General features: G+C 45.6%; 1 pseudogene; it reads right to left on the bottom strand.

Moving 5' to 3' along the window:
• Positions 1-270: 270 nt before the first annotated feature.
• Positions 271-7,501, bottom strand: LOC112262896 (annotated as a pseudogene).
• Between the last annotated feature and the right edge of the window lie 1,860 nt (positions 7,502-9,361).

A 9,361-nucleotide genomic window follows, 5' to 3' on the forward strand; every position in this document is an offset into this window, starting at 1 on the left:
AACACCCCTTATAGGATCGATTGTTTTCTTAAATAAAAAGCGTTACAAGTGCATCAACATACAAAATATTATCGTGGTGTAAAAACAAACATAACATTTAAAACTCCATTGAAATAAATTAATATAATTGTTTATATATATATATACGCATATATATATACACATATATACGTATATATATATATATTTATACATATATAAATATATATGTATATATAAATATATATATATATATATATATATATATATATATATATATATATATATATATATATATATATATATATATATAGTTGGGCACTTGTGCTTTCTTCTCTGTGCAGTAATTTGGTTTTCGTTTTGAAAGGAGCCAGGTTAGAAGATAATGTGTACTGTAACTAGAAAACGTTTAGATTATTGGCAACTGGGGTTGAAGTTATTGATAAAGCGTGTCACGGGTCAACCTATTCAGTTTCTTCTTTCAGTCAACTCACTGTCATAGGTAGCAGAGCATCAGTCCCTGTTCTAAAGTCTATCGGTTCTGTTCTATTGTGTTCCAGTGAAAAGTTTTATGGAATGTTGGTCTTCTTCCAGAAAGGAAGTTCCAGATTTGTGGAACCTGGGAATTTTAGAACCTGTCACATGTTCTGTTACGAGCATTGCCTGTCATTCGTGGTCAGAACAGATCAGTTCCGAGCATTGCCTGTCATTCGTGGTCAGAACAGGTCAGTTCCGAAAGCACCTCGCCTTCCTTTTATTCTCCTTTTATATGAAAATAAATATTCTGTCTTTCTCTTATCAGCCATTCAGTTGTCACAGAACTCGTCCTCTCTGTCTGTCTGCCCCCTATCTCTTGCCATATCTCTGTTCCAGATACTGCCTCACATCCTTCAGGTTGTAGAAGAAGGGTCCTTTCCCACCCAGGTAGGCAATCTTCCTTCTCTGCACGATGCACACCCTCTCATAGGACACGCCGTAGGCTACGTTAGCATTGTTGTCCATGCAGTCAGCCACCAGCTGGCACTGAGGCGGAAGGCTGAAGGCCTCAGTCAGTTTCATGGCCGCCACCACCCTCTCCTCCAGCGACCGGTGCTTCCTGACCTCGAAGGAGCATGGGCCCATGGTGGGGGCCACCCAGCCGTCTGAGGGGTGCGCCTCGTCGATGTAGACCAGCAGGAAGTCAGCCACGTTAGAGAATTCCTCCACCAGCCGCCGGAAGGCGGGCAGGTGGCTGATGAATGGGGGTCAGGTGGCCGAACCGAAGTTCACCACAAGAGGGCGCTCTGATGACTCGAAGTCCAGCAGGCGGCACTCGTCTCCAGGATGACGGGCCGTGGTGGTGGTCACACTGCTCCTCCGCCGGACGCCATGGTTACCACTGCTACCAGGAACCTTCACCACTTTGGAGTTGGGTGCCTCACTGCCAAGTTTCACCTACATGGGGAGAGAGAGGGGATGAGAGGAGGGAGAGGAGGGAAGGAGGGTAGGAGAGGAGGGAGAGGAAGGAGGGGAGGGAGGAAGAGATAAAGAGAGGTTGGTTATCAGCTGGTCATCTTGAGCTGTACCGTCTTTCTGAAAGAAAAGAGAAGCTTGGTGTCGCCAGTCAATCAAGACACAATAATATACACACTACAGGTGGTTGGTGGCACCTTCATTGGATATCATTTATTATTGATGTGAATCACACTGCTGCTCTCTCATGTAGCTATTTGTGCCTTACGGATTGTGGTTGTGGTGGATGGCTGTTCACAAACGTATATATCATCGCCACTATGGCCAATTTATTGCCTTACCTCCTTTATCCTACCTCATTTGCACACACTGTATATAGACTTTTTCTACTGTATTATTGACTGTATGTTTGTTTATTCCATGTGTAACTCTGTGTTGTTGTATGTGTCGTTATTTCTATGCTTTATCTTGGCCAGGTCGCAATTGTAAATGAGAACTTGTTCTCAACTGGCCTACCTGGTTAAATAAAGGTGAAATAAAAAAATTCAATAAAAAAATGTGTATTTTATACCAATAATGGTTGAATTGAATAATTGTAAGCTGCCTATCAATTGTTGTTTTTGTCGACCAGTGGATCGACAGGGCTCCTGCAACAGCTGCATCGTGTGGATCCCAGTCTGTGGAACAGAGGTCTGATGACTTTCTCCCTTCTATACTCCTCTCTGGTATTGTGCTCTATACTGTCAACAAAGAGTTTATTTAAGAAGGCCACGAGTTGGGGCTTTCATTGCTCAATCTAATTCATGCTAAATACATTTTCTTTCTCCATAGGCCTAATGGACACAAGGTCAAACTTGTGCTCTTTGGTAGACTTAAACAGCTGAAAATTATCAAGATATCAAAGTGTCACCAACAAAAACATAAACAATAAGCCTATAGCAAGCAATGGTAGCAATGAGCCCAATCAGTCCTTCAGTCCTCCAAGCACTAGGCTACGCTGCCGCCCCCAAAAAATTATTATTACTGAGTTTGGGAAATCAAAACAATTACGTTACCGACTACAATTTTGGACAGGTAATGTAGTAACTGTAACAGATTACATTTAGAAAGTAACCTACCTAGCCCTGTGTATGTGTGTGTGTGTGTGTGTGTGTGTGTGTGTGTGTGTGTGTGTGTGTGTGTGTGTGTGTGTGTGTGTGTGTGTGTGTGTGTGTGTGTGTGTGTGTGTGTGTGTGTGTGTGTGTGTGTGTGTGATGGAGTGTGCAAAGCTGTCATCAAGGCAAAGTGTGGCTATTATGAAGTATCTCAAATATAAAATATATTTAGGTTGCTACATGATTCCATATATGTCATTTCATAGCTTTGATGTCTTCACTACTATTCTACATTCTAGAAAATAGTACAAATAAAGAAAAACCCTGGAATGAGTAGGTGTGCCCAAACTTTTGACTAGTCCTGTCCATCACAGAAGACTGAAATATGCCAAAACCGTTTGACATAGAAACACTGAACGACTGAACAACAGAAGCAGGGACTGAACGACAGAGGCAGGGACTGAACGGCAGAGGCAGGGACTGAACGGCAGAGTTAGGGACTGAACGACAGAGGCAGGGACTGAACGACAGAGGCAGGGACTGAACGACAGAGGCAGGGACTGAACGGCAGAGGCAGGGACTGAACGGCAGAGGCAGGGACTGAACGGCAGAGGCAGGGACTGAACGACAGAGGCAGGGACTGAACGACAGAGGCAGGGACTGAACGGCAGAGTTAGGGACTGAACGGCAGAGTTAGGGACTGAACGACAGAGGCAGGGACTGAACGACAGAGGCAGGGACTGAACGGCAGAGGCAGGGACTGAACGACAGAGGCAGGGACTGAACGACAGAGGCAGGGACTGAACGACAGAGGCAGGGACTGAAAGACAGAGGCAGGGACTGAACGACAGAGGCAGGGACTGAACGGCAGAGGCAGGGACTGAACGACAGAGGCAGGGACTGAACGACAGAGGCAGGGACTGAACAACAGAGACAGGGACTGAACGACAGAGACAGGGACTGAACGACAGAGGCAGGGACTGAACGACAGAAGCAGGGACTGAACAAGAGGCAGGGACTGAACGACAGAGACAAGGACTGAACGACAAAGGCAGGGACTGAACGACAAAGGCGGGGCGAGGGGAAGAGAACGAGAAAGGATGAAGCGATAGAGAGAGTGTGACAAAGTGACAAGGACACAACAGAGGATCAGACTCTCAACAAGGGGACAGAGAGGGGAGAGGCAGGGGTTTCCTCTACCAAATTACCCCAAACTAGACCAACAAGGGGACAGAGAGGGGAGAGGCAGGGGAGTCCTCTACCAAATTACCCCAAACTAGACCAACAAGGGGACAGAGAGGGGAGAGGCAGGGGTTTCCTCTACCAAATTACCCCAAACTAGACCAACAAGGGGACAGAGAGGGGTGAGGCAAGGGTTTCCTCTACCAAATTACCCCAAACTAGACCAACAAGGGGACAGAGAGGTGTGAGACAAGGGTTTTTCCAAATTACCCCAAACTAGACCAACAAGAGGACAAATTACCCCAAACTAGACCAACAAGAGGACAGAGGGGAGAGGCAGGGGAGTCCTCTACCCAATTACCCCAAACTAGACCAACAAGGGGACAGGGGTGAGGGGGATTCCTCTACCAAATTACCCCAAACTAGACCAACAAGGGGACAGAGAGGGGAGAGGCAGGGGTTTCCTCTACCAAATTACCCCAAACTAGACCAACAAGGGGACAGAGGGGAGAGGCAGGGGTTTCCTCTACCAAATTACCCCAAAATAGACCAACAAGGGGACAGAGAGGGGTGAGGCAGGGGTTTCCTCTACCAAATTACTCCAAACTAGACCAACAAGGGGACAGAGAGGGGAGAGGCAGGGGTTTCCTCTACCAAATTACCCCAAACTAGACCAACAAGGGGACAGAGGGGAGAGGCAGGGTTTCCTCTACCAAATTACTCCAAACTAGACCAACAAGGGGACAGAGAGGGGAGAGGCAGGGGTTTCCTCTCCAAATTACCCCAAACTAGACCAACAAGGGGACAGAGGGGAGAGGCAGGGGTTTCCTCTACCAAATTACTCCAAACTAGACCAACAAGGGGACAGAGAGGGGGTGAGGCAGGGGTTTCCTCTACCAAATTACTCCAAACTAGACCAACAAGGGGACAGAGAGGGGAGAGGCAGGGGTTTCCTCTACCAAATTACCCCAAACTAGACCAACAAGAGGACAGAGGGGAGAGGCAGGGGTTTCCTCTACCAAATTACCCCAAACTAGACCAACAAGAGGACAGAGAGGGGTGAGGCAGGGGTTTCCTCTACCAAATTACCCCAAACTAGACCAACAAGGGGACAGAGAGGGGTGAGGCAGGGGTTTCCTCTACCAAATTACCCCAAACTAGACCAACAAGGGGACAGAGAGGGGTGAGGCAGGGGTTTCCTCTACCAAATTACCCCAAACTAGACCAACAAGAGGACAGAGGGGAGAGGCAGGGGTTTCCTCTACCAAATTACCCCAAACTAGACCAACAAGAGGACAGAGAGGGGTGAGGCAGGGGTTTCCTCTACCAAATTACCCCAAACTAGACCAACAAGGGGACAGAGAGGGGTGAGGCAGGGGTTTCCTCTACCAAATTACCCCAAACTAGACCAACAAGGGGACAGAGAGGGGTGAGGCAGGGGTTTCCTCTACCAAATTACCCCAAACTAGACCAACAAGGGGACAGAGAGGGGTGAGGCAGGGGTTTCCTCTACCAAATTACTCCAAACTAGACCAACCACATTCTTTAGTGACGAGCGTTGTGCTCGTGTTTCATTCACCTCCTATAAGCCATTCACATCCATTCTGTACACGTTCTTATCTGTCAAAATGCCTGTAGACGTAAGATGATCTGTGTAAGTACCCACCTGTCTACCTGGTGTGATGCCTGGTGTCTGGCTGGCACTGACACACTGGTCTCTGTTTGGTTTGGGAGTTAAAATGTAACTTTTAGGACAAGCCAGACCTCTGAACTTCTGAGTAACAGAGGGGTGAATGGCCCTCATGGTTTTGACTGTCTGGGGACCAAAGTTCATCACGTTTTAGATCTGATAACCTACATTTTGAATTTGATATTAAAGTTCAACGTTTAAAGGAGAGGACATGGGCTCAGATGACCAGATAAGAAGAAGTCAGTGATGCAGATGTATAACTGTCCTTTTAAAATGAAGGACTGACCTTCTAAAAACGATACAGTGCTTTTTGAAAGGTTAAGATTAACAGAGAAGTATGCCTATAACCGTTGAGATAATTGTATGCTGACGCATACCAACTTTTCCAGGTGATGCCACTCGGACACTTTTAGAGGACACTATTTCGCTAGTCTTGCATACACAAGAGTAACATGATCTGTGAATATGTCCATGAGAGATTACTATCATATTGGAACATTTCCCAATACCTGTGGGTCTGTTGAACACAGTTATACCCACAATACAAGTTGCTACAACTCACAGTATAAGCACAAAGTCTAGCCTCAGTGTAGCCTGCAGTGTTAACATACATGGTTCATTACCTGTTTGTATGCGATGCTGTTTATACGACAGTATGACATTGTTCATTACCTGTTTGTATGCGTCCAGCAGAAGGCTGTTTATACGACAGTATGACATTGTTCATTACCTGTTTGTATGCGTCCAGCAGAAGGCTGTTTATACGACAGTATGACATTGTTCATTACCTGTTTGTATGCGTCCAGCAGAAGGCTGTTTATACGACAGTATGACATTGTTCATTACCTGTTTGTATGCGTCCAGCAGAAGGCTGTTTATACGACAGTATGACATTGTTCATTACCTGTTTGTATGCGTCCAGCAGAAGGCTGTTTATACGACAGTATGACATTGTTCATTACCTGTTTGTATGCGTCCAGCAGAAGGCTGTTTATACGACAGTATGACATTGTTCATTACCTGTTTGTATGCGTCCAGCAGAAGGCTGTTTATACGACAGTATGACATTGTTCATTACCTGTTTGTATGCGTCCAGCAGAAGGCTGTTTATACGACAGTATGACATTGTTCATTACCTGTTTGTATGCGTCCAGCAGAAGGCTGTTTATACGACAGTATGACATTGTTCATTACCTGTTTGTATGCGTCCAGCAGAAGGCTGTTTATACGACAGTGTGACATTGTTCATTACCTGTTTGTATGCGTCCAGCAGAAGGCTGTTTATACGACAGTATGACATTGTTCATTACCTGTTTGTATGCGTCCAGCAGAAGGCTGTTTATACGACAGTATGACATTGTTCATTACCTGTTTGTATGCGTCCAGCAGAAGGCTGTTTATACGACAGTATGACATTGTTCATTACCTGTTTGTATGCGTCCAGCAGAAAGCTGTTCCATATGGAACGGAGCCCCGCCGAGGTCAGCATGCGCTGCCACTCTCCCCCGCCGCCGCCAGGGCAGCTCAGCAACGACACCACGCGCTTCACCAGCACCACCGAGTCGTAGAGCGCGAGGAACAGGCAGTTGGAGAAGAAACCCGGCAGGATCTGGAGGGTGACCAGCAGGTCCACGCTAGCAGCGCCCATTTGTTTAGGCTTCTGTCCCCGGACTAGACCGATGATGCGTCTCGGTTTTAGCTGCTTTCCAAGGACATGCCGCGAAGACAGGTGCTGCTCTGCTGTTCCCCGCTCACTGTCTGACACTGTCAAACACTAAATATGTCTCTGTCCCCTCTCTCGAAGGTGCAAAGTCTTTATGCTACTGCTCGCATTTCAACGGAGTGCGCTCTGACTTGACTTGGAGCGCACAAATTAATTGTCACCCGGGATAAAAAAAAAAGAGAGGGCTCAAGGAGCGTATTCGAGGGTTGTGCCGCTGCTGCCAAAAGTTGTATCTAGCTGGCTTTGTAATTGCTTGTGTGCTCCAACGAGTTAGCCCTCTCGGCTGTAAATCTTTTTATACCGTAAATTATTCGCCTCCGTGATAGAGCTCCAGGCGTATCTTGTTGTAAGATCATGACGTCAGACCGAGTGCTACCCCCTCTCGTTGGCAAGAGCACTTCTCCGTAATATAACGCATGGAAACGGAGAAGGGAGGCAAAACCTACAAGGAACTTTATATTGTTCCAAAACAATCACACAGAAGATTGTGTACTCCTTTAGAATTGATCATTTTTCACCCCAAAAATGTATGTGAAAATACAAAATACAGTACAACGTGGTTAACGAACTTTTTTTTTATCATAAAAAGTAACAAAGATTAAAAACGATACATTTCTAGGCTAAATTAAATTAAGATAGACGAAAAAAATACCAGTAAAAATGCATGTGCAGTTTTGATTTTTTTTTTTTAAACGTATTTTTTCGCAACCCTTTTCATAAGTCCTATTCAATAAAATATGAAACCACTAAAACAACCATTTGATCTTGTTTTATTGACTGCCTTTGTATTTAACATCTCATCTCATTCTCAGCTATCTTGTCAAACAAAAAGAGTGGACAAAATTGGAAGCAAACTTGTACCCTGTGTTTTTCTAGGAAAGAGAAAATCAGGGGCCGGGTGGAATGAACAACACCTGTCTCTCTCCCCCTTCAGCTGACATAAATGAACTCCTCTTGCCAAGCGCAGTGAGCCCACCAGGAAAATAAAGATGATTAGTAATGATTAGTAATTAGTAATTGTCATAGTCGCTGGACATCTGCCATGTGGGGTATTCAGACCTTCTATGAACTCATTATATAGCCACCCCTCATGATCACTCACTCACTGCTTTTAGACTATTGAAATGCACCCCGGGGTGCTGAGTCTAAAACACCATCCAGCACCCCTACAAGCCATTGCGGGCACAGGGTAAGATTCACCCACCTCTGGTCTCAAGTGATGTCCCCAAAGTCCTTTCCTTATCTCCATTCCTTCTTCTACACGGATCTGAGAGGACTTTCCTTATCTCCATTCCTTCTTCTACACGGATCTGAGAGGACTTTCCTTATCTCCATTCCTTCTTCTACACGGATCTGAGAGGACTTTCCTTATCTCCATTCCTTCTTCTACACAGATCTGAGAGGACTTTCCTTATCTCCATTCCTTCTTCTACACAGATCTGAGAGGACTTTCCTTATCTCCATTCCTTCTTCTACACAGATCTGAGAGGACTTTCCTTATCTCCATTCCTTCTTCTACACGGATCCGAGAGGACTTTCCTTATCTCCATTCCTTCTTCTACACGGATCTGAGAGGACTTTCCTTATCTCCATTCCTTCTTCTACACAGATCTGAGAGGACTTTCCTTATCTCCATTCCTTCTTCTACACGGATCTGAGAGGACTTTCCTTATCTCCATTCCTTCTTCTACACGGATCTGAGAGGACTTTCCTTATCTCCATTCCTTCTTCTACACGGATCTGAGAGGACTTTCCTTATCTCCATTCCTTCTTCTACACGGATCTGAGAGGACTTTCCTTATCTCCATTCCTTCTTCTACACGGATCTGAGAGGACTTTCCTTATCTCCATTCCTTCTTCTATACGGTTCTGAGAGGACTTTCCTTATCTCCATTCCTTCTTCTACACGGATCTGAGAGGACTTTCCTTGTGTTTCTGACTTCAGATGACTGGAAGGAGACGAGAGTGAGAGGGGGAATAATTGAGGTACGACCCAGCCAGCTTGATGCTTCGTATCCTCAGTCTTCCATACATCCTGCCTAATCTCTTCTCCTGCAGAAGCTTTATACCTGGTACTGTATACAGAAAGCCTGTTCCTCTAGGCCATAAAGAAAGTCCATGGGTACAAGCCAATGGCTGCACTTACAGGATGTAATGTCATGGCCACAGGAGGTTGGTGGCACCTTAATTGGGGAGAATGGGCTCGTGTTAATGACTGGAGCAGAATCTGTGGAATGGTAT

This window comes from Oncorhynchus tshawytscha, linkage group LG08 (assembly GCF_018296145.1).
Source record: "Oncorhynchus tshawytscha isolate Ot180627B linkage group LG08, Otsh_v2.0, whole genome shotgun sequence".
Classification (NCBI taxonomy): domain Eukaryota; kingdom Metazoa; phylum Chordata; class Actinopteri; order Salmoniformes; family Salmonidae; genus Oncorhynchus; species Oncorhynchus tshawytscha.